The following is a 25,077-nucleotide window of genomic DNA, read 5'->3' as shown; positions in this document are numbered from 1 at the left end:
TCAGACACAAAGGCTGTTGGTACTTGTAGTTCATTCACAGAACTCTTTGAATGCATGACAAGACTGCGTGGGCGGAGCCCCACATGGCCACATTCTTTTCAAATTGTGACAAGGTGTGGGGAGAAGAACCCTGGTCCACTGTCACAATTAGCAGGGGATCCAAGGGATGCTGCAGGAGAAGGAACATGTTACATGTTTCACCCTAAAAACGAGTGGAACATGTAACTTATCCTTTAAAAAGTCAAGTACATATATTTCTTCATAAAAACAGACTCACTTGGGCTCTTTAGCAATAGTGTGGTGCACCTCATCTACTATACTCTTGGATCCTACATGAAACACCCTCTAGAGGCCCCTTCGTGTAAGAGTGTTGCCCAACCAGAGATCCTGTACTCTACACCACAGATTACATCCTCAATTGTCATATCTAACAGACATTTTAATCTAGTCCCCATGCCTACATGTCTTGTGTTTTCTAGAAGACACCACAGGCAGCTTCTTAAAAAAAAAACCGTCCTTCCATTACTGTAAAATGGTGTCCTCAGCATTACCAACGTATCTCCTAAGTTACTATACGGTATGTTATACAGATTGCCTGGTTAATTAAATGTAGACAATGCCTACGTGCATTTAATCAGATCCAGTGTAATTTACATGTACAGATCTTTAACTGGCTAGGTTAAAATCCCCAGTCTTTGCTAAGTAAGACGATATACTTTTTTTTCCATAGTCCTGCAACACAAAGAGGTACTAAGCATCTGTCAACAAGGACCAACAAGAACATAGTGCACCTAAAGTATAACTAAAGGCAAAACTTTTTTTTTAGTTTTGGATAAAGTGGAGAGGGATTAGAACCTGGCAGTTTTTATTGCTGTGTGTGCCCCCGTTAGGGAGATTCACCCTCTCTATTTGTCCTGTTTACTATTATCGCTAAAAGTGAAAGTAAAATCCCAAATTTAGGGTTGTCCACAGAAAAGTACTAAGGGGTAAATCTTCCAATGGGGACTCTAGTTCTGTTGCCCTAGGAGTCCCCAAGGAAATCCGTTAATTTGCACTTCCTGTTTGGCTATGGGACAGGAAGTGAAGATAAATCTCCTCAATGGGACACAGATGGCAAACAAAAATTGACAGGGTCCTCTATCCAAAATGAAAAAAAAATAAGTTTTGCTTATAGTTCTACTTTAAATACTTTCTAACATAGCTCGGAAAAGCAACTCATTTTTGCTTGCTATCAGGAACCATATCTTATAGTTTTGCTTTAGCATGGATTTTCACCATCTGCAGTTTTCGAGGCCATGTTACAATCGGTATGATAAATGATCCACTTTTGGCTCCAGGGTGAGGGACGCTACAAATGGTTGGGAGAAAGTAATAAAAACAATCACTTTAACTTCACTGGAGTTTGAAAACAAACAGAGGTATGCTAGTCTAATGGACCTTTATTATCAAATCTAACTATAATAAATATATATATATACTGTATGTATACACTGTATACTAATGTACATTATAGTTATTTGTACATTGTAATTGAACAAATTGCATCCATTGTTCAAAATTAGAGGAACATATTAAAATGTATCTATACCACATATAATTTGAAATTGTATTGTTAATTCTGTGATGTTAATTATGGTATATTGCTCTTCAATGCCAAGAACCCAGTACTGGTAATCTTGGTGTGCAGTCTTTGTTCGTGCAGAAAATGTGGCCCACATACCCTGACCTCTAACCTGAAATCAACTCATCAACTTTTAGGCTAACACTAAGACTTAACTCTTTCTTCATCCTAAACTCAACCACAATCTCAATATCAGCCTTCTTCAATAAGGGTGCCCAGGCACTCTGGGGTGCCTTCAGCTTTCTTCAGGGGTGCCTTGGCAAAATGCCTAAACATTGCCCACAAATTGTATAAAAGCCAGCTCGTGGATCCAACCTGCCTTTTAGTTACACAAAGCCACAGGTTTTCATTGTACACCATTACAACCTTCTAGCCACTGGTTTCTTAACCTCTTCACGCTGGCCAAATGCAAATGTGCAGCCTCACAGCATCTAGGCCTAGACGCTGAGCGGCCTCACTTTTGCGTTCTATTAAAAAAGAACATATGTGCTGAGAGCGTGCACCTTTCGATCGGGACCTTTCACGATCTTGTGACCGCCATGACGTCGTGTCACAGCGGTCACATGACCCTAAACCCCCTCCCGCCTTTTGAAACCCTTAAAGGGCTGGGAGGCACCGGCGCGAAGCGGTTAACAACCAATTACTTCATTGGTTGATAAGGAGGACATGGGGTTCCTGCACAGCATCCTTATTTGCTCCTCCCCTGCCCCTCCTTGTCAGCATTGGGGTCAAATTATTGGAATACTAGTCAGTGTCAGTGTACAAATGTGTATTTGCTTTGGAAGAATAAATCACCTCCAACTTTGGGTGTCCCACATATGTGGATGTTGATGCGTTATGTATAACAATTACTTTAGTTTTTTACATTTCAGAATGAGGTGCCTCGAGATTGTGCAGAACTTTAAAGGGTGCCTTGACTGTAAAAAGATTGAGAAACACTGCTCTAAATGAATCATTAATACTTAACCACCCCAATACTTAACCCTACACCTAACTAAAAAAACCTATGAAACCTAAAAAAAACTATTACCCTTAACCTCACCCCAACATTTCCTATCACCCTAACTTGAAAACCTAAGCTCACCCTAAAATTGAACAAACAACTGTAATCTTACAAATGTTTAACCTCCTAAAATTTAGGAAATGTAATCCCAACCATAAAACCCTGAAACTCAATCTAACCCAGCCACCCTTTTCTAACCCCTAACACTGAGGTAATCCCTTCAAAGCTATACTTACTTTGTCTTTGCTCAAAGTATTGGGTCAGCCTGCCCCAGAATCAGTACTGGAATCACCTGGTGTCTGCACTGAAAGAAAGCAGTAGCCTGTCCCACACACATTGCAGTATAAGAGGGAGGTTGCACAGCATGGAATCATGGGAGAAAGGAATCATGTCCAACACAGAAGTGCTGTGAAAAGCTTTATGAATCTGTCTATAATGGATCATAATTAAGGGGTTCTTCATGCACAGCTAATTATCTGTATTGCCCTGTATGAAAGTATAGAAGTATTGTAAACTTCCTGATAATTTGCCACTATGACACTTTAATATCATTTATGAAAATATTGGTTTATCAGTGTACTGTTCTTTTACAGCAGTGACGTATATAGAATTAATTAAATCTATGATAAAGGAATTTTGACACCTCTTCGGGTCCTTTAGGATTGGAATGGTCACATCTGCTTCAGTCTAGAAGGTATTCCAGGCAGACGTCATTGAAAATATCATCTATCAACAGATTTGTACTTGATGTTATTTAATGACATTTTACAACTTTTATTTGCATTGAAGGTTGGATGTACCACATTTTAAGGGTAATATATTTTTTAACCACATATGGAACAAGAGTGTAGAAGGACCACCATGCGGGACTTCAATTAAAGGGTTAGTTCATCTTTACCAGAAGACTGCTGATAGATAAAAACAAACTGTATAGCTTTGACTAAAGCTGAATAATGTCCTTGCTATAGGTGTAGGCTATTTGTGTACCTTCCCAAGCCAAGCCAAACATTTCCCAGTGACAACAATTCCCCATTCTGCCTTGTTAGGACATTGCTAAGTTGCCCTCAGCCATTGATGCTCACTCCCGCCATCGCAGGAGCTCTCTCTCTGATTAGAAACCCATGCATGCACAGTTTGTTATTTTCCCCATTGAAACAGAGCTGAGCTCAGAGCTACTGGAACAGAAGAGAGAGTGTATGCAAGGGGGGTTGGGAAAGTGTTACAAACATATTTTTACTGGACTTTTCAAAGTTGTGTAACAAGGTACAGAAGATTGAACACCAATAAGCACATCAGAGATCATAGGAAAATACAATTACAGGAATCGAAACAGGTACATTCCAATTATTCCTTACAGGCTGAGAATGGGCTGAAATATTCCAGAAGCCATATTTTTTTCAAGGCACATCAATGGGGAAATGCATTATATAGTTACATAGTCTGGCTGAAAAAAGACAAAAGTCCATCCAGTTCAACCATTAACAAAAAATTAAAAATGACTTATTTTGAACGTATCTGCTGTGACTCACCCAGGGGTAGGGGCCTTATCTCAGATTTATACCGCTCTTTCTTGGGTGCCATTTATCCCTCACCTCCCTCAAATAGATTGAAATGGGAGGTTGATTGTAATATTACATTCTCAGATGAGGAGTGGGACTCCATGTTAGATAATATATGTAGGGGTTCTAGATCCCTTTCGGTCCGGGAGATGGCCCTTAAGGTCTTAACCCATTGGTATTACACCCCCTCTAGAGTACATGTTATGTTTCTGGGGAAGTTGCCCCTCTGTTTTAGGGGCTGTGGCCTTGCTGGAACTCTTGTGCATATGTTTTGGGCTTGCCCTGGTCTCTTCTTGATCTGGCATAGGATATCGAGGGTGGCTTCTGCCTTGGTGGGTTCCCCGGTGTACTCATCGCAGCAAATTTGTGTATTGGGTGCACCCATTTTGGGGATTGCAGCTAATCTAATGAGGCTAATTCATACTATCTGCGTTTCCACTCTATGGGCCATAGCCCTTCATTGGAAGTTGCTAGTAGTCCCTCTGGCCTCTGTTCTGCAGAGAGTTGCAGAGAGTTGATATGGTCATGCTCATGGAATGTATTCAGTATGCATTATTTGATTTATCTATCCATTCAGTTGTATCCATGTGATTGCATGGACCGTCACTCATAAGCAACTTTTTTCCATGAATTCTCTTAGCAATTATTTTTACAGGGTAGGTTGCCAGGTCTTTCCCCAACCCCTACCATGCAGGAGATCCTGCATGGCCAGGGATGAAACTAGGACAATTTAGACAGAACCCAATTAACCTACCAGCATGTCTTTGGAGTGTGGCAGGAAACCGGAATACCCGGAGGAAACCCATGCAAGCACAGGGAGAACATGCAAACTCCATGCAGGAGGCACCATGGTTGGGAATTGAACCCATGACCCATTTACTGCATAGCAGATGTGCTAACCACTAAGCCACTGCGCCGCCCCACATTATTAGATAGGATGCATGTATTCAACAGAAAATGGGATGGTTGGAAGACACAACGACACTTAATGTTAGATTAAATTTTTATAGTACTCTGATTTGTCTATGATTGTTTGTAAGTCATGCGGTTGATCTGCCTACATTGCCGTCTACCTCTTTCATGTACATGATCTTTATTTTTTTGTGATTGTCTCTATATCACTGTAAATTACCTATGTGCCTTTTTCTTGCTGTTCATTCTACCTCTTGTATGATGTACAGTTTTTGTAGTCTGCCTTTCAATAAAAATGTTTGTAAACAAATAAAAAAAAAAAAAGTTATGATCCTATACCCACAGTTGTCAATAAGAATATACAAGGAGAAACTAAAAAGATCTCACGCCCAGGAAACAGTAAGTTTAAAGTGCATAAAATGTGTAAATAAATGATTCCTGTGAATTTAGCCGCTGCGGATTAAAGCAAGTGATATATAATAAAAACGCTGAGTACAAAAGCTAATTTCAAAAATAAACCTACACCCTCATTGAAATATAAAACATGACCATAACAGACATGCTATACAAAATAATCATATAAACAGTGAATAAATCCAAGTCAAAAGTCCCAGATAAAAAAGTGCTTGCGTAGGTATAAACAAAACAGGTGCTTCACGGAAGCAGAACTTCACTCTCTAAATTACCATGGACTATTGGTAATCCCTATGCTGCTAGCATTTGTAAATAGATAGGAAAGCATATCATATTTACTTGTTCTATTTTTTTTTGTACATTCAGTTTTTCTTCAGTTACTTCCTGGTTTCCATGCCTAGGCAAATGATGTCATACATCCCAGGTGTCTTCGAGAGGGGAGGAGGAGTTTTCTCAGCTAAGCACACCCTCTTGTCTGCATGCCTGAGCTAAGGGCAAATAGATACCAAGAAGTAAATGTTACATGAATCATCTGCCCTTACTCAAGATGGCCACGTCCAGAAATGCCAGGGGGTGTTTTTCAAAGTGATTTCTAAGCTAAATAAAGCATTGAGACATGGATGGATAGGGAAGTGTGCTCTCCATATTAAAAATGAATTAAATATGTTAAAAACAGGGGCGGACTGACCATTTGGAAACTCTGACACTGCTTGAGGGGTCAGTAGGGGGCCCCATGAGATGCCCCTGGTACCTTTTTCATAGGCTTTTTTGAGTTTGGGCAAGGACACAGGGGCCCCGTGATCCCCTATTGCCCAGGGGCCTCATGAGTTGTCAGTCTGCCCCTGGTTAAAAATTTTAAATGTTTTTGGTTTGTTTTGCTCAGGTGCAGTGCAGTTCCGCTTTAAGATCTTGAAGACTGTATTCATCTACAGCAAAATACAGCATATGAATAAATGATCTGTTTCCAATACGACAACTCCAATTTGTTTAAAATGTGAATACACCATTCAAATCACTGAAATTCAAGGATCAGTAACATTATCATTATGTTGTCTGTTTCTAGGTAAGCTTTGCATACCTCTGTATTTTTTTTCTAATCTAGGTTACAGAAAACTACATTTTGATTGGTTCTTCTGAGGAGTTATATTCTAATAGAATATATCAAAGTGTTACTAAACCCACAGCAGTAAAATTTAGATTGTAAGCTCTTTATGGACAGGGAGTGCTGTGATTGCACAGAATGCAAAAGCATTCGTTTGTGGGATCAATATGAACTGTGATAAATAATAATTTTTTTATGATTGTTAGGTGAACAGAAAAAAACATTTCATTTTTTCTTTTGAGGAGTTATATTCTTCTTTATTTGAATCCCTTTTAAAAACTAATAGAAAATATCAAAGTGTTACTAAACCCACAACAGTAAAATCAGTCTGTATATGCAGTAAAGCATATTTGTTATACTCACTGCAGAACCTAAGGGGTTTATCCACCTCATTGTGTAAAAAAGCTGTTTGATCCTGTCTTCTGTGATCCTCCCCTTCTTCTACTGTCCTCAATCCATCTGCTGATAGAACAGAGCCTGGGGGCAGGCTGCACATGCTCAGTTTGGTGTGCTTTGCTAGAGAGTTTTATTTTTCTTAGGAGAGTGCATGTGATCAGCACAGGGCCAATCAGCACTATCCAGACAGAGAGTCAGGGGTCATGCAGCTTCATATTAAACTTATTATTTGAAGGTAATACACTATTTTAGTTTCATTTTTTCGAGGTAATCACTGGGTTCGGAATGCTGGAAATATTGAAGTTGGACACACAGGATTGAGAAATTTTGTTGGACCTGAACATTTATTTTTTGGGACTTTATATTTAATTTTATGGTTTGATTTATTAATTTAAGTTAAGGATAAGAAAAAGGTTTTGAATATTAGTATTTGCTTTCAAGGGTGAAAGTGTGACTTTTTCTTGGGATTAGAAGTTGGTTGTTCACTATATGACTTTTATTTAGGTTATAAGTTGCCGAGTGACTTATTTAATAAGCTTCATAGGACAGTCTGAGGAGAATGAAAACTCCTCCTACAAGCTTTAACTAATGTTCAGCTGGACACTGATAGACGTCCACAAGACTTCTACATACTGCCGATGAGAAAAGGAATATATACTAAAATAATTGCATTTCCATGTTATGAGTACTGTGGGAGACCAGATATAGTGAATGCAGGGTCCTGGGAGACCAGATATAGTGAATGCAGGGTCCAGGGAGACCAGATATAGTGAATGCTGGGTTCGGGGAGACCAGATATTGTGAATGCAGGGTCCGAGGAGACCAAATATAGTGAATGCAGGGTTTGGGGAGACCAGATATAGTGAATGCAGGGTCTGGGGAGACCAGATATAGAGAATGCAGGGTCCGGGTAGACCAGATATAATGAATGCAGGGTCCGGGGAGACCAGATATAGTGAATGCTGGGTTCGGGGAGACCAGATATGGTGAATGCAGGGTCCGGGGAGATCAGATATAGTGAATGCAGGGTCCGGGAGACCAGATATAGTGAATGCAGGGTCCGGGGAGACCAAATATAGTGAATGCAGGGTTCGGGGAGACCAGATATAGTGAATGCGTGGTCCTGGGAGACCAGATATAGTGAATGCAGGGTCTGGGGAGACCAGATATAGAGAATGCAGGGTCCGGGTAGACCAGATATAATGAATGCAGGGTCCGGGGAGACCAGATATAATGAATGCAGGGTCCGGGAGACCAGATATAGTGAATGCGCGGTCCTGGGAGACCAGATATAGTGAATGCAGGGTCCGGGAGACCAGATATAGTGAATGCAGGGTCCTGGGAGACCAGATATAGTGAATGCAGGGTCCAGGGAGACCTGATATAGTGAATGCAGGGTCCTGGGAGACCAGATATAGTGAATGCAGGGTCCGGGGAGACCAGATATAGTACCGGTTGATTATGATTAATGTGCCATTAAGGGAGATAGAAGGGGGGCTGCTTTCAGGAATCTTCATTGAAGCAATATGCTCCCGATGTGCATTATAAATGTAGCATAAGAAAAACATTTTCCCAGCCCTTAAGTGCTCAGAAGATGGTCATTCCACAATTACAACTTCACAACCTAGGTTGTAACTTCTAATGGCTTCCTCCTCCTTAATGCATGCTGGATGTATGACGTTGGTGCATATACAAGATATATCAATCATGACACTGAGGTCCTTCATAACACCTGGACTCCCACCAGGCAGCTGGAACCAACTATAACAATGAATTTTGCCAATCCCTCCACTGGCTTCCCATTGCCCAACGGATAAAATTCAAAACATTAACAACAGCATATAAAGCCATTTATAACTCTGCCCCAAATTACATCACCGATCTTGTCTCCAAATATCACCCAAACCGTACTCTCTGCTCCTCCCACGACCTCCTGCTTTCTGGCTCCCTTGTCTCCTCCTCCCATGCTCATCTCCAGGACTTCTCCAGAGCCTCCCCATCCTCTGGAACTCTCTACCCCAGTATATCAGACTATCGCCTACTCTGCCCCTATCTCTTCAGGGAAAACTATCCTGCCTTCAGGTAACAATGGAACCTTCTACTCCTCCTACCAGTCCATCCCCCACAGTTATTACCTTTTGTACCACCAGCCCCTCCCTCTTAGATTGTAAGCTCCTAACCCTCTTGTATTGAACTGTATTGTTGCTGTATTGTCTCCCGTTATATTGTAAAGCGCTGAGCAAACTGTTGGTGCTATATAAATCCTGTATAATAATAATACTAACTACAACAATGAATTTTCCCTTGAAACCACAACCACACCATTACCCTCAGTTCATACCTAAGCATTTTCTGCAGCGTTTTGCAGAAACGCACAGCAGTCCATTTAACATGATTTCCTATGGGACACGTTCACATTTACGTGTCTTCACCCGCTGCGTTTTTTGCAAAGGGTCAGGGACTTTTTTGAATGCAAAAAGTTGTGTTTTTTGTTCTATAGACTTCAATGGAAACACTGCAGAAAAGCATGTAGTGTGTTTTTGATGCACTTTGTGTTTTAAATCTGCCTAGCAACAAGAAAAATAAATGTTTTTTTAAAAAAAGCAAAACACATCAAAACGAGGCAAAAACACAAGTGCACAAATGCAGAACGCAACGCATAACACAACGCAGAAACGGGTCAAACACAAACTACCTAGGTGCGCACCTAGCCTTACGGAAGTGCTGAATGTCCATTTAATGACTTCCCGCCTGTAGGATGTCATATGAGTGGAAATATCGGGATGATGCCTGCAGCTCCAGAGATGCTCTGTAAAACAAAAGCAATCCTAGCAGTTAATTAGATGCTGGATTGCTTTTGCAAGGGGTAGGAGGGGTCCCCACTCGCCGCTCTCCGGTGCCTTAACAGGATCTCTCATTCAATTGCGGGGCCTGAGACTGAAGCCAGCGCTATCATCAGCTTACCATAGAGATGAATGAGCACCAAAATATCCTCGATCATCTCTATGGTGTTAGAAACCAGAAGGGATGGGTAATTTGTCACTTCTGGTTTCTCCAGTTGTCAACAAAGCCATTTTTGGCTCGGGAAAGCATCTGGTCACATCAATCTTGGTGTGATCAGATGCTTTCAATGGCAGAGGAGAGATCTGGGGTCTAATAGACCCAGATCTCTCAGTAAAGAGTCCCTGTCACCTCGTATTGTGATCACAAGGGATGTTTACATTCCTTGTGATAGCAATAAAACTGATCAAAAAAACATTTAAAGAGACAGTGTAAAAATGAAAAAAATGATTTAACAAAATAAATAATTAAAATACATTTTTAAAAGCACCCCCAGTCTCCCTGTGCTCAGGTGAAAACATACGTAGGTTGCGCATGCATTTGTAAACGTTGTAAACATTGTTCGCCATTCTAAGAGCGTACGCAAGTTTAAAGCGTGACATGTTAGGTATCTATTTACTTGGCATAACATCATCACTCATATTTTACCAAACGATTGGGTATGATATTGTATTTGTGTGCACTGAAATTCATTCAACTGTATTTTCCCAAAAAAGTTGTGTTTCAAAAACCGTTGAGCAAATTCCACCTGACATAAAAAAAATTGCAAAACTTACCATTTTATTTTCTAGGGCTTCTGCTAAAAAACATAACGTTTGGGGGCTCTAAGTAATTCTAAGTAATTTTCTAGCAAAAAAAAATATGATTTTTTTTTGCATGTAGGAGAGAAGTGTCAGAATTGGCCCAGTAGGGAAGTAGTTCAACTCATTGGTGTATTTAGGTTTCGTGCTGCCCTAGGCAACACAAAAATTGGCTTCCCTCCCCCCCTCTCCCATGGAGAGACCCTGACACCGACCAACACCCCCCTCCCCAAAAAGAGAACCTGACATTGACCAACAGCACCCCAGCCCTTCGCTCATCCCCCCCTTTCCTGTCCTGCATGCTCGGATAAGGGTCTGGTATGGATTTTGGGGGGACCCCCACGCCATTTTTTTTACATTTTGGCATGGGGGTTCCCATCAAAACATATACCAGACCCAAAGGGCTTGGTATGGATGGGAGGGGGGTCCCCATGCCGTTTTTTAATCATTTTTTTATTGCAATTTTTTTCTTTTACATTCAGCTGTCAACAGGGAACCCCGTGATGGCTGATGACTCATAGGTTGTTAAGGACTCCGTGGCCCCCCATTCCTTGACCCATGACAGTAGTGACAGTTACCAGTACATACCGCATGCCTGGACCACTACTTAATTACCACATACATTTAATTATTTATTTATTTTTGTGAATTGACTTTAAGGTCTTTTTATGCGGCATTTACCGAGTGTTTTTGCTAATTTTTGTAAATACTGCATACTAGCAATAGCGAATTGACATTTTCAGTATCGCATGCAATATGTGGTCAACTGAATGACTTAACTCATGCCACACTATAAGCTTTAGTGAATTGTGCCCTTCAACATTGACAAAAAAAACAACCCTGCCCAAAACATACTGACCATGACCTTTGGCCCCGCCCTTTGAAGCTGACCTTGACCTTTAACCCTTACTTGACCAAAACACTAAGCCTGGCACTGACCTAGATCAAACCTCAATCTAGCTATTTTTTCTTTTTCTTTTTTTTTCTTTTTAATTATTTTTTTACACACTTTTGCTTATTCCATCTTTTTCTCTGCAATGTATCTCTCCTTCCATTCAGAGAGAAAGAAAACACAGGAGCGGGCTGCCCAGTGAATGATCAATCAGAGACTATCGCGGTGAATAGGTGAGTCCCGGTCCCAATCGTTTGTTACAAATCCGGCACAAAAACAGATATGCATATATGCTGCCCCACGGACAAAAATCCACTTCCATGAGGTCGCGTATATATATGCGTACTGTCTGCAGGAAGGGGCTAAAGAATATGTAAACCCAACATTTCATATTCCTGATATTTGCCTGCTGCACTATGTACTTGTATGAAATGTGTCATGTTCTGCTTGTATTGTTTCCTTTTTTGAGTGAAACCCCAGGTGCTCTTGCCAGTCCCTCTGCTTTCCTAATAAAAATGACCACACTAGGCATGAGAGCACAGCATGGTCAGTTCTCTAACTGTGCTGGGAACTCAGCCAGCTCTCCTCCAATGATCAGACTTTTGCTGAATCCCCCCCCCCCAAATGCACAGCCATTCACTGGGAAGTTCACTATACTGCTGTTACTCCTCCTCCAGCTCTCTTTTCTCAACTGCATAGGGATCCTAGAGGGAATATGATCACTTATAAAAAGGGGAAAAAAGGTATTTATAATTTTGTTATATTTATACACAAATGTTTTGCCTTTCATCCTAAAAGGAATGGGTTGTTTTTCAAGTTGAGAGTTTACATATACCTTGTAAATAGACAGATCTGTCTGTTTAGTTAGTTAGGAGTGTTTTTGTTTTTTTTGTATTTTGATACAGTCATTGAGTGTTTTTGTTTGTTATTAGATATGATGTAATTTTTTTCTAAAATAAATCCACCTCTCTGAGTGCAGGCATACTTTGTTCCAGTCTTTTATATGTGAGTAATCATTTTATCCAGTTGTGTCTTGTTAAGTCTAAGAGACATAAGAGACATGTGGGTAAGAGGGGGGCATTTTATTTTAGAGTTGAGTATCATATTTTTGTAACTATTTTTAAAAATGAAAGGCCTTTATTAGGCTTTATGTTGTTTCCTGGTGTCCTTCCTTGACTTTATTTAGACTGTATGAGTATGCTGGTACTCTAATAAATATCAAAATATACAATAAGTAATTCTCCACTATATATTAATTAACCGGTAAAATACTAAAATGCTATCATGCTATTTAAGGTTATATTTCTACTAATTCTATTGTTGCTCATGTTGCTATCATAACTCTTTTCTACGATTAAAAAAAAAACCTTTAGGTTGACTGGTCAGCTGAAAAATAAAATGGCAATAAGTTTAAAACCACAGATGCGGAGTTCTGGGGCTGTTGGGGGCGGAGCCTAATCATGGCGGCAGCGGAGAGCTCGTGGTAGGAGCTTTCGGCTGGAGCCCCTCCGACCGACCACCTTGTACCTATCCACAAAATGTCCCTGTAATATGGAGCCCTAGAAGCCTGAGACCTACCTCGGTCTGGCGGGCTTCCTTGGCTGAGAGGCGGCCTGCGTGAGGAAGAGCTGGGGAACGGAGATCATCGGAGAGAGACGGGGACGCTGAACGTGGTTGCCGGGAAACAAGGAGGCGAGGCCGGGGCATGTGACCGGCCGCAGTGCATTCCTAGGAGCGAGGAAGCCAGCCGGCCCGCTGGAGGCCGACGGAGGAACAGGAGAGATACCGTCCTGCTGGAGGACTAGCCACTGCTGGAGTCCGGTGGAGGTGAACTGTGAGGAACTGCCTGCACAACAAGTAAACGGAGAAAAGTCCTGGAGGGCCCCCCTGAGAACAAGAGAGTCGATCTGCTGGAGAATTGGAGCCTGGAGCAGTCTCATGAGAGGAGCAGGGAGGGTGAGTGACTCCGGCTGTGACCTCAAACATAAAAAATGTGTTGATTCTGGAGAGACTGTGTCGAGCTGAAGGAGGACAGAGAGAGAGAAAAGGGGGGGGGTCCCCAGAGAATATAAAGGAGAAGAACGTAAGGTGTAGGCAAAAGAAAAACACAGAAAAGCTAACAGAAGGGCTGGAATCTCTATCTCTATATCATACTGATTTCTTCCTTCTCTGTGTAAAATTCAAGATATGTGAGAAAAATAAAAGAAATAGAAGAAATGAAAAATAAAAGTGCAAAAGGAACCGGGCCTAAAGGAACCCAAACGGGTACAATTAAAAAGTACACATCCCAGGGAAACCTGACCCCGGAAAGGCACCAGAGTAGAAATGACAAAGAAGAACTAGATTTAAGTATGCAAAGTAGTCCTAAACAAGTAATGGATCTTGACATCAGCAGTCAACAAATATCAGAGACAGAAAATGAACTACAAATCCCAAATAAAAAAGAGATGACAGAGATGTTTAAAAATCTGGAGAAAACTATAAAGCAAGAAATAGTAAATATTCGGAGTGATCTGGGGCAGCTGCTGTTAAGAGTGGAGGAAACGGAGCAGAAAGTTAAAAATCAGACCCAGATCATTTCCGAATTAGAAAAGAAGATAATTAATATGGAAAAAGTTCAGGAAAAATTGCTGTATAAGGCGGAAATTCAAGAGAATAGAGAAAGAAGGAGAAATATAAGGATAAGAGGAGTACCAGAAAGCCTAAAAGGAGAACTAATGGAAGAGGCGGTTTGTAAAATTCTGAACTTTATAACGGGATACTCTGATATGGAAAGGACTGATATAGAAAGTCTCTTTAGAAATGGGAGACTCCAGGTGAACCGTGAGAAGGACAGGCCGAGAGACATACTTGTTAAATTTTATGAACTGCAGCAAAGGGAAAGAATCTGGAGGAAAATTAAGGGAAAAGCAGTAATAAAATATGGAGAAATGGACATCCAAATATATGTGGATTTGTCACCGGAGACTCTCCGAAGGAGGAGAGCTCTGAGGCCTTTGCTGGAGCAGATGAGAAAACAGAAGGTGCAATATAGATGGGGGATACCGGAGTGTTTAATAGGATGGAAAAACGGAGTAACAGCCCAATTGAGGTTCCCAGAGGACTTAAGAAATTTTTGCGATAGATTGGAAATGCAGAGAATTGAAATTATTGATTGGGAAGAAGAACCCGGGGGAAGTGGATTGAGGGGAGGGGAGGGGTAGACACTGGTGGAGGGGGGGGGGGGGCGGGGGGAGCGGAGGGGAGAGAAGATGTGCGTGTTTCTTTTTTTTTTTTTCTCTTCTCTTGCCCCCGCTCCGTCGCCTGTCTCCTCCATAACCCCTCTAGCTTGACTCTCTTTTCTCTTCCTTTTGTTAAGAAGTATAGGTGGAAGGGGGGTCAATGGGGAGATCTGGTTGGAGGGGAGGCCGTTCATGGGAGGAGTGTAGCCCTAAGGATAATATCAAAGGTGGACGTTATTTCCACAAATGATGCTTAGGCAAAGCAAAGGCCTAAAAAAAGGGGGGTGGGAGGGTGGGAGTGATGGCAGTGATGCAGGGGGGGGTGGAGGGGAGGAAGGGGAAGAGGAGGGAGGGGAGAGATGGGGAGATGGGGGGGGGACAGGGGGGGAGATGAATGAGGCACTCCTCATGGATGAAGAGATTGGACAAAGAATTGAGAAGGAAATTGAATGGTTTTTTGAAGAGAATGAGACAGAGGATGTGTCGGTTACAACGGTGTGGGAAGCACATAAAGCCTACATTAGAGGTCTTCTCATTGCAATAGGGACAAAAAAGAAAAAAGAAAGGAGAGAAAACACAAACACAATATTAAATGAAATATATGATCTTGAACAGGTACACAAAAGGGAAAGATCTAAGGAGATAATGCAGCTGTTAATAAAGAAGAAAGAAGAACTAGAGAAAGTAATGGAGGAAGAAAAAAGAAGAGTCTTTAATAAAATAATATGTGAAAGGTATAGATGGGGAGATAGGCCGGGAAAGTATTTAATGAGAACTTTAAGAAAGAAGAAAAATATAAATTATATTGAGAAAATAAGAAATCCCAAGGGGGAATTTGTACACGCAACCAAGGATATTGCCAGAGTATTTAAAGAGTATTATAGTGGCCTGTATAATATTATTCCCCAGGATATCTTTAAGAAAACGGAAACAGTAAATAGAGGGAAAAGAAAGTTATACCTAGAGGACGCAGGTCTACCGAAATTAGGAGAAATACAACTGAACTCTTTAGAGGAAGAAATAACTTCAGAGGAAATAGAAATAGCGTTAAAAAGTATGGCGGGAGGGAAAAGTCCTGGTCCGGACGGATATACGGTAAAATATTATAAAAAATATAAAGAGCTTTTAATACCCAAGATGAAGATCTATATGAACGCCTTGGGGAACGGGTTGGAGATGAGGGGAGAATCTTTACAGGCCAATATAGTACTGATACAGAAGGAGGATAAAGACCCCTCGCAATGTGCAAGTTATCGACCAATAGCGTTATTGAATGTAGACACTAAAATATTTGCAAAGGTGCTGGCAAATAGACTAAAAGAACTGATGCCGGAGTGGATACACAGAGATCAGGTGGGGTTTGTCCCGGGAAGAGAGGGTAGAGATAATGCTTTGAGATCACTGTTGCTCATCCAGGAGGGTAAAAAAGGAAAAACCCCAATGATACTGATGTTGATAGATGCTGAGAAGGCATTCGACAGAGTAAGTTTTATGATGGATACCCTGGAAGCGCTAGGATTGGGAGATAGAATGAGAGGGTGGATTGGAGAGTTATATAGAGGGCCTACCGCCACCATAATGGTAAATGGAGGAAGATCAGAGCAGTTAAAGATGTCAAATGGTACAAGACAGGGATGTCCACTGTCTCCATTGCTGTATGTGTTATCACTGGAGCCCTTGTTGTCTAGGATAAGGAAGAATATAGATATAAAAGGAATAAAGATAGGAGATCGAGAACATAAGGTTGCGGTGTATGCGGACGATCTGATGTTTTACGTTGGAAACCCCAGAACATCACTTCCAAATTTAATGAAAGCATTGAGGGAGTATGGAGAACTGTCAAACCTGAAAATTAACCCGACAAAGACTGAAATCTTAAATATAAACCTTAAAAATAGTGAAAAAGAAAAATTACAAGAGGAATTTCCTTTCCTCTGGAGAGATAAAGAGTTAAAATATTTAGGAATAAAACTATCAACCTCAACAAAGAACCTATGTAAAGCCAATTATATAGCATTATTAAATGAGATCAAGGAGGAGCTCAGGAGGGTGGGAAATGCAAATCCTTCATGGATAGGGCGCATAAACCTGATAAAGATGGTAATTGTTCCCAAAGTATTATACAAATTCCAAATGATTCCAATCAAACTCCCGGAGGCATATTTCAAAGAACTCAGGAAAATGATAATAAAATATATATGGAGAAATAAAAAACCTAGAATAGGTTATGAGACGTTGATTAGAAGTAAAGAGAGAGGAGGATTGGGGGTACCAGATTTAAAGAGATATTATAGAGCGGGGATTATTGCGAGAATCTTTGACTGGATCCATAACCCGGAGAAAAGTTGGGTTAAAATCGAGAATGCACTGAGTGGAATAAGTTTAAGTAAAAGTATTTGGGTTCCGGCACAATATAGGGAATTAGAGGAGAGCACTAGCACGAACACTTTTAATGTTTTAAAAGAATGGGATTCACTACACAGACAAAAGGGGTGGGTTTTTAATTCACAATTAATACCACTTAGAAATACAAAATATTTTATTCCAGGTATGGACAGTATAGCAGGGAAATGGATCATAAAACAAGAGGCGCAATTGAGAGATATAATGGTGGGAGAGGAAATCGAGTCATACAAGGAAATGGAGGAAAGAAAGGGAGAAGTCTTTAACAAGATGGATAGATTGAGATACTACCAATTGAAGTATTTTTTTGAAAGCCTCCCAAAGCCAATAAGAACTAGAAAAGACTGGAATCCGTTCGAGAGAATATTTGAGACACGGGGAAATGGTAGACACGGAATGGCAAAAATATACAAGATATTAATGGAACTTGACACTGACACAAAATTAATGCACGTAGAAAAATGGGAAAGAGATATGGGAAGAAAAATAGAGGAGCAGGAGCAGAGGAAAATGTTCACATTAATTCACGAAAATATTAGTATGAGGGAAGTAGAAATAAATTATAAGTGTTTAAATAGATGGCACATTACCCCTAACGTGGATCACAAGATGAATATGGAAATGTCACAGATGTGTTGGAGAGGTTGTCGCGAGGAGGGCACGTGGTATCATATGTGGTGGGAGTGCCCAGAAATACAGGTGTTTTGGCGGAGGATAGTTTATTTGATAAGAAAAATTACCAAAATCAATATAGGATTGGATCCAGAATTATGTCTCCTCCATATCTCAGAACTCTCAACGAAGGTATATAAGAGTTCGGGGATATGGCAATATCTGACCGCAGCAAAGAGTCTGATCCCCAGGTACTGGAAGAAAAGAGAGGTGCCAACTGAGGAGGATTGGATGGGAAGAGTAAATCAGATATCTGGGACAGAAAGACTGTATTATACGTATGAGGACAAGTTAGAGATATATAATAAAAAATGGAAAGCCTGGGAAGAATATAAAGCAAAGGTGAAATACATGATGAGATAATTTTCCTGGAAGTGGGCTTAAAATGGAGTTTAGGAACAACAGAAATATATGGAGTAAACGAGACAAGAGAAAGGGTGGAGCGTGGGAGGGAGTGGGGAGGAGGGGAGGGGATGCGGAGAGGGAGGGGGGGATGTATGGGAGGGGGGATGGAAAAGGAAGTTATGTATATAATTAATTAAATTATATAAGGAGAAATTACTGTCTAGATAACTATTTTAATAGAAATGTGGAAATGATTTGTATATGACTTGAAAACCAAAATAAATATTTATAATAAAAAAAAAAAACCACAGATGCTGAATATTTGTATGAAATTGATAATGAACTTTGTGTTGTAATGTTAAGTTAGACAGTCAGCACAAACTAGACTTTAAACCTATATTCAAACAACAATTGTACAAAATATTTCCAGGTTCATAAATAACGAATGTATTTAAAAATAAAAATAATAATAATTAAAAAAAAAAAAAAATAATAATAAAAAAAAAATATATATATATATGTGTATATATATATATATATACACACACGCACACACACAGTATATATATATATTTCCTGGTTAAGTTGTCTATATTGCTTTACGGAATGATGCTCACCTCTGGTTCTCCAGGCCGATTAGTAGTACATGTTTTCCCCATTACCAGGTAGCGGCACAGTTGCATTACTTAGTTACTTATGCAGGATACCAATCAACTTTTGCAACTAAAGATCTAATCTGGTGCAGGTCAAATTGCATACTATAAATATATACAGATATTAGAGTCAATTCACTAAATTATATTGTATGTGTTATTAGCATGTGAATATTACCTGTAGTTCTTATTTCTGAAAATAATAATTGTTATGGCAAATAACGATTATTACTGCTTAGTGAATTGAGACTCTTGAATTGTCATTTTTGTATTTTTTTTTTATGTTAAAATTGTATGTTCCCCTTACCCCATAGAAACCAGTTTGGCAAACGCATGCTAGCTGTCACTCTTATAGCAGGAAGGTGATTGGATGCATGCTCTCCTCATTTTGATATCAGCACATATGCTTTCAGAATTTAGCTGATCTGGAAATTAAAACTCTGATGTATGGCAACACATGTAAGGTACCTTTTTATTTTACTTATTTTGGTTCTTTGAGAGATAGAATTACTGAGATGCAAGGTTAGATTGTAATCTCCCAGGATCAGGGCTCTCCTAACCCTCTTGTATTGAACTGTATTGTTTCTGTATTGTCTCCCGTTATATTGTAAAGCGCTGAGCAAACTGTTGGCGCTATATAAATCCTGTATAATAATAATAATAATATAATAAGAGGTATTTATTTTTAATACTGTAACTTTATGTAGAGCTTGAGGACAGAGCTCTACTTCAAGCCCAACTCTGGGAAGTTTGAAAATCCTCCATGGCAGTGGAGTTGTGCCTGCACTGCAAGGGTTACCTGCTTGTTTATTCTAGGGGAGAGTAAAAACACTTTTTCTGACCTGATCCTCTGTTCCCCTAGTAAACGGAGCTCCCCTCTGTTCTGGCAGTGGACTCTCTCTTGGCATCATCACATCCAATGCATGGCTAAGGACTCCACATTGATTTTGATGAAGTCAGGACCTTAGACCACTGGAGCATGGAGGAGAAGATTCTGTGGGGAGCAGTCTAGCAATGTGGAGGAGCAGTGGATCAAGTAAGCAAATTTTCTTTTTTATGCTATCTAGACCTAAACGGCCATAAATGAGCAGTTAATGTGTTAGTTCACCTTTTCACGAAAATTGAAAGGTAAACTAATTTTTTTTTTTTTTTTTAAGCCCACAAACGTGCAACTATAACGAAAAAACCCGTAAGTGTTCACAAAAAAAGTGCAAGTGCAAAACACCACACGAAAAAGTGCACTTAGGGGTGTGCTTTTGTCCTACCCCTAAAGGGGCTTGGACCGCTACCCTGATCCCCCGGGGCACGAAGCTCCTGACAGGGACAAGGTTCACCATTTGGTCCTCCTGGCCAAAAGGCCTGGTGGACCACCGTTCCTTGTGTCCAGCCGAAGCCGGACACCCAGTACTTGGTCAGGGGGCTCTCCCGGAGAGAAAACCCCCTAGGGATCAGGGGAGGAAGGAACCAAAAGGTCACACATCCTCCCCCTAGACTTCAGGGCAGGCCCGAGGACCCACACCCTTTATCCTGTGAAAAACACACACAAAAGTAAGAAAAAGTGACAAAACGTGGGAGTGTAATAAATTAAATAAATAGAAAATAAAAAAGTGGCCGTGCCAAATAGTGCACAGACCAGGCCCTGAGGCCTGTAGCAAAAATTGCCCTGATCCTAGCCAAAAGGCCTGGTCCGAAGGGCGCTTGTGCAAAAAGAGTGTAAACGCAGTGACCTTGTGCCATCTTCACACTGTGGGGTCCCACACCCAGGTGTTACTAGTGGCACCCTTGAGGGCGTCTACTCAGGGGGCACTTGGTTTGGGGACTTTCTGACTTCCCGACCCCTGGCCAGACAAGGTAGATCCGTCCAAATCAGGAGGTACTGGGTCCTTCCGGTCTTCTCGGGGGAATTACTCACGGGCCCCAGCTTCTACTCGTGGGCACCACGCTTTCTGTCCCCCCGGTACTAGCCTTCCAGACCCCCATCATACCAGTGAGGGTACTATACAACAGCCATCCCCGCAAAGCTAGAATGGCCGGGAGCACCCCCACTGGACACTGATAAGAACAGATACTACACTTGATCTTAGCCAAAAGGCTGAGAAGCGAAAGGTAAACTAATACCCTACATCTGCCCCACCGCCCTGGTCCCCACTATACTTATCTCCATAGGTCATGAGCCATCAGTGCCCACACAGATGGTGTAACAGTCTAGGTGTGGGTGGGAACTAACATGTCCATGCACTAGGGGTACCTTTGCCGTAGGGCACATTGACTATTGCCCAGGACAAGACGGAGACTGTCTAACATTAATGCACTTTCCCGACTTCCCCCGAGATGAGCTTTCACTGCGGGTAGTAATGAAGTGGAGCTACCTTTGTTACCTCCCAGTAACAGAATGAGATGCTACACCCAGTAACAGAATGAGATCTCGCCGGACACTTAGCGTGGATCCCATGCGTGTCCTTTGTTAACCACTTCCCATCTGGCCTATGTAGATAAACGGCCGGAAGGGAGCGCTGCTTTTTCTAAACGGCCCCCGGAATCCATTGCCTGTACGCGCTTCCTGGGAGTGCGCGGCACCAACCTCTGTGTGAGGTCCCGATTCATGTGATCACTAATTGGCCAATCAGTGATCACATGAATACTAATAAACAAGATGAAACTTCCTGACATCATTGTTTACTACTTGTGAAATCTGTGAATGATCACAGAGGTCACATGGCACAGGGCTATTCACAACAACCTTGTACCATGTGACAAGCTGTGACCAATCACAGATCTCACAGTATTTCTCAATGGCTGCAGGAATGCTGCCAGAGAGAAGGAGAAATGATTGCTTTTACAGCCTTTATGGGTGTAAAAGTAATCAGTGTAAAAAAAGAAAAAAAATCTTCACCCCCACAAGTAGTACAGTGGCAGTGTCACTATGGTAACACTGTACTGCTAGGGTGACAGTATGCTAAAAAAAAAAAAACATTAATAATATAAAAATATAATATTAATTGTTAAACATAACAATTTAACATTTTTTTTTTAATTATAATTTTTTGGTTATAAACTAATTTGGGTTATTTTTATGCTTTTTACTAAAAATATAGATGAATACATTTTGGCCACTATTTATAAAGAAAGATTATTTATTTGCAAAATTTTATAAGAAAAACACATTTTTTTCAAAATGTTTGGACTTTTGTACTTTTTCCACCCCCCACCCCAGCAAGAGATAAGACACTCACCTTCACAGCTCCGGATATTCCCGGCAATGAGAGTCAGGCTCTGCATACACCATCAAGCAGTCCCCAGCCTCTCTCAGATCCCACCTGGTCTCTGTGCTGCATGTGTCTTCTTCCTTTCCTTCTTTCAGGGGATGGCGCTGCCCCCCTGAAAAATGCTGCTGCCCCCCTGAAAAATGCTGCCCTAGGCAAATGCCTTGTTTGCCTTGTAGTAAATACACCCCTGGTGAAAGTGTCCAAAAGTGGTTAACTCCTTTACACCTGTACATTGCAGTAAGGCTGAAGCCCTCCATTATGCTGGTCTGGTCCTGGTTTCTATGGGTGATAGACACCACACCTCACCCAGGTACCACAACTCAACTGGTTGCCTTGTGTCTTGAACGTGTACTTTGTTACCCTTAGTAATGGCTTTGTTCTTCCTTAGCCTGCTGCATTGACACTGTAGTGTGGTGTTCTTCATACCCCTCTAGTACTTTGTAGGCACAAGTTCTATTTGGATGTGCCAGAACCAACATGTTCCCCTTCAATAACTTCAGACAAGGCTCAAGTAACAGTTAATGCAACTTATACTAAAGTAGCGTCAGGAGCACAGTTCAATGCGAATAGTTCTAGGTCCCTATAATAATTGGGATCAGGCATACCTTCTAGATTGCTTGATGGCAAAGTCCATTCATAGTGATACTCTGGTACCCTCGGTGGTGGTGACAGACTACAGACCACAACAGTCCCTCCTCCTCCTCCTTTGGATCTCAGCGGGAAAACGGAGGCAGAAGGGCCCTGGGCCTCAACCTTTACCCAATTTATACCACAGGTGGGCCAGCCAAACCACCAAAAAGCCCACAAACTGGAACTAGGCAATTTACCTCCTCTCTGTACCCAGCCTGGGCCTGCCATTGCTTCACTAAGCAGATCCCAACCTGCTTACATGGGGATATGAATTGCCTGCTCTTTTCCCTCTACTTTCTGCAATCCTTCTGGGACCGTTCAAAGTGCTCCCAATTATTTAGCACTGGCATGTGACTGAATTGACTGAATTCATCCCAGAAGCCCTACAGAATGAAGATAGAGTGTAGCAGGGATTTCAAAGCCCTGGACCACTACACCGGCTGTGTGGACACTGACAACTCAGCAAGAAATGGAAAGGGTGGGGTGGGGAAAGATGTAGGGTGTTAGTTCACCTTTTTAATTTTTTTAAAAAGGTGAATGAACACTTGCAGGGTAGGTGCAGCTTCATTGCAAGGGAGAATTTTCAGGTTTCTTGGAGTTGGGCTTTACATTTTGTTCCTTTTTTTAATACTCTGTTGTCTCCACTTATTATATCACAGACTGAGAGAAAAGAGAAGCATGCACTATTAGAGGGTCCTGAGTATTGTGGTTGAACATCACTAGTACAGCAACCAAAGGTACCTTTTTTACAATTAGTGATTTAAAGAGTGGACTATAACAGATTGTAATGTTTTGTAAATGCCACCATCCCAAAGTATCATACAGAATATATATATCAGAAAAAAGGGGCTCCAAAGATCACAGACACAGAAGTAAATATAAAAAATACATTTTTATTTTTTTAATTGATTCTCTATAAAAACCTAATAAGGCTTACTCTTAAAACAGTCCTATGCTTTTTCAAATATGCTCAGTTTCCTGAAGCTGTGCTCAAAATAGTTCCAAGATGTGAGAAATTCCAATGTCCTAATATCCCGGACAAGTGGATTTGTTTCAAATTACTGTTGTACTTAAAAAGTGATTTCAAGTTCAGTGATACATTGTTGTATATGCTCATTTTAGATGGAAGACATCACACATGACGGAACGTGTTGGGAGGAGCCAGAGCTCGTGACATCAGCATGCACCGGAACATGTCAGCCATCTTGTTGGTTAGAAATAGAGATGAGCGAATTGAACCAGGCGAACCGGAATTCGAGTCGAATTTCAGGAAATATTCGATTCGCGTCGAATCCGAAATTTTGCCTACTTCGGGTGCGCAAATCGAATATTTCCCGATCAGCCGGCAAAAGTGTCCCTGCAGTGAGCTCCGCTATTTCTGACAGTTCTCTGACAGAAGGAACACATGTTTAGCGGTTGAAACATTGTATCTATTAGTTTCCATTTAGGATACAGATGTTTCAACCGCTGTACATGTGAAGAAGCTGTCAGAGAACTGTCAGAAATAGAGGAACTCTGCACATACACTTTTTGCCGGCTTGGAATTATTCTTATTTTCATCCTACTTCTTCTTCTTCTTCATCCTCATCCTCATCCTCAGAAGAAGAGGATGAGGATGAAGAAGAAGAAGAAGAAGAAGAAGAAGTAGGATGAAAATAAGAATAATTCCAAGCCGGCAAAAAGTGTATGTGCAGAGTTCCTCTATTTCTGACAGTTCTCTGACAGCTTCTTCACATGTACAGCGGTTGAAACATCTGTATCCTAAATGGAAACTAATAGATACAATTTGTATCTATTAGTTTCCATTTAGGATACAGATGTTTCAACCTCTGTACATGTGAAGAAGCTGTCAGAGAACTGTCAGAAATAGAGGAACTCTGCACATACACTTTTTGCCGGCTTGGAATTATTCTTATTTTCATCATACTTCTTCTTCTTCTTCATCCTCATCCTCATCCTCTTCTTCTGAGGATGAGGATGAAGAAGAAGAAGAAGAAGTAGGATGAAAATAAGAATAATTCCAAGCCAGCAAAAAGTGTATGTGCAGAGTTCCTCTATTCTGCAGATACACTTAGAGGAGCTCTGCAGATACACTTAGAGGAGCTCTGCACATACACTTTTTGCCGGCTTGGAATTAATCTTATTTTCATCCTACTTCTTCTTCTTCTTCTTCATCCTCATCCTCATCCTCAGAAGAAGAAGAAGAGGATGAGGATGAAGAAGAAGAAGAAGAAGTAGGATGAAAATAAGAATAATTCCAAGCCGGCAAAAAGTGTATGTGCAGAGTTCCTCTATTCTGCAGATACACTTAGAGGAGCTCTGCACATACACTTAGAGGAGCTCTGCA

General features: G+C 41.0%; 1 protein-coding gene and 1 pseudogene across 2 annotated transcripts in view; both read right to left on the bottom strand.

The window, feature by feature from the left end:
• ACAN (aggrecan) overlaps positions 1-25,077 on the bottom strand; it is a 203,342-nt gene that overhangs the window by 32,604 nt on the left and 145,661 nt on the right. The gene's annotated exons all lie outside the window — the stretch shown is intronic.
• On the bottom strand, positions 20,823-20,938 carry LOC149454400 (U2 spliceosomal RNA; annotated as a pseudogene).

This window comes from Staurois parvus, unplaced genomic scaffold, assembly GCF_062004578.1.
Source record: "Staurois parvus isolate SC_StPar_1 unplaced genomic scaffold, SC_StPar_1.0 ptg000432l, whole genome shotgun sequence".
Lineage (NCBI taxonomy): Eukaryota > Metazoa > Chordata > Amphibia > Anura > Ranidae > Staurois > Staurois parvus.
The sequence above is the reverse complement of the archived record's forward strand: the minus strand, read 5'-3'. Positions and strand labels throughout refer to the sequence as shown.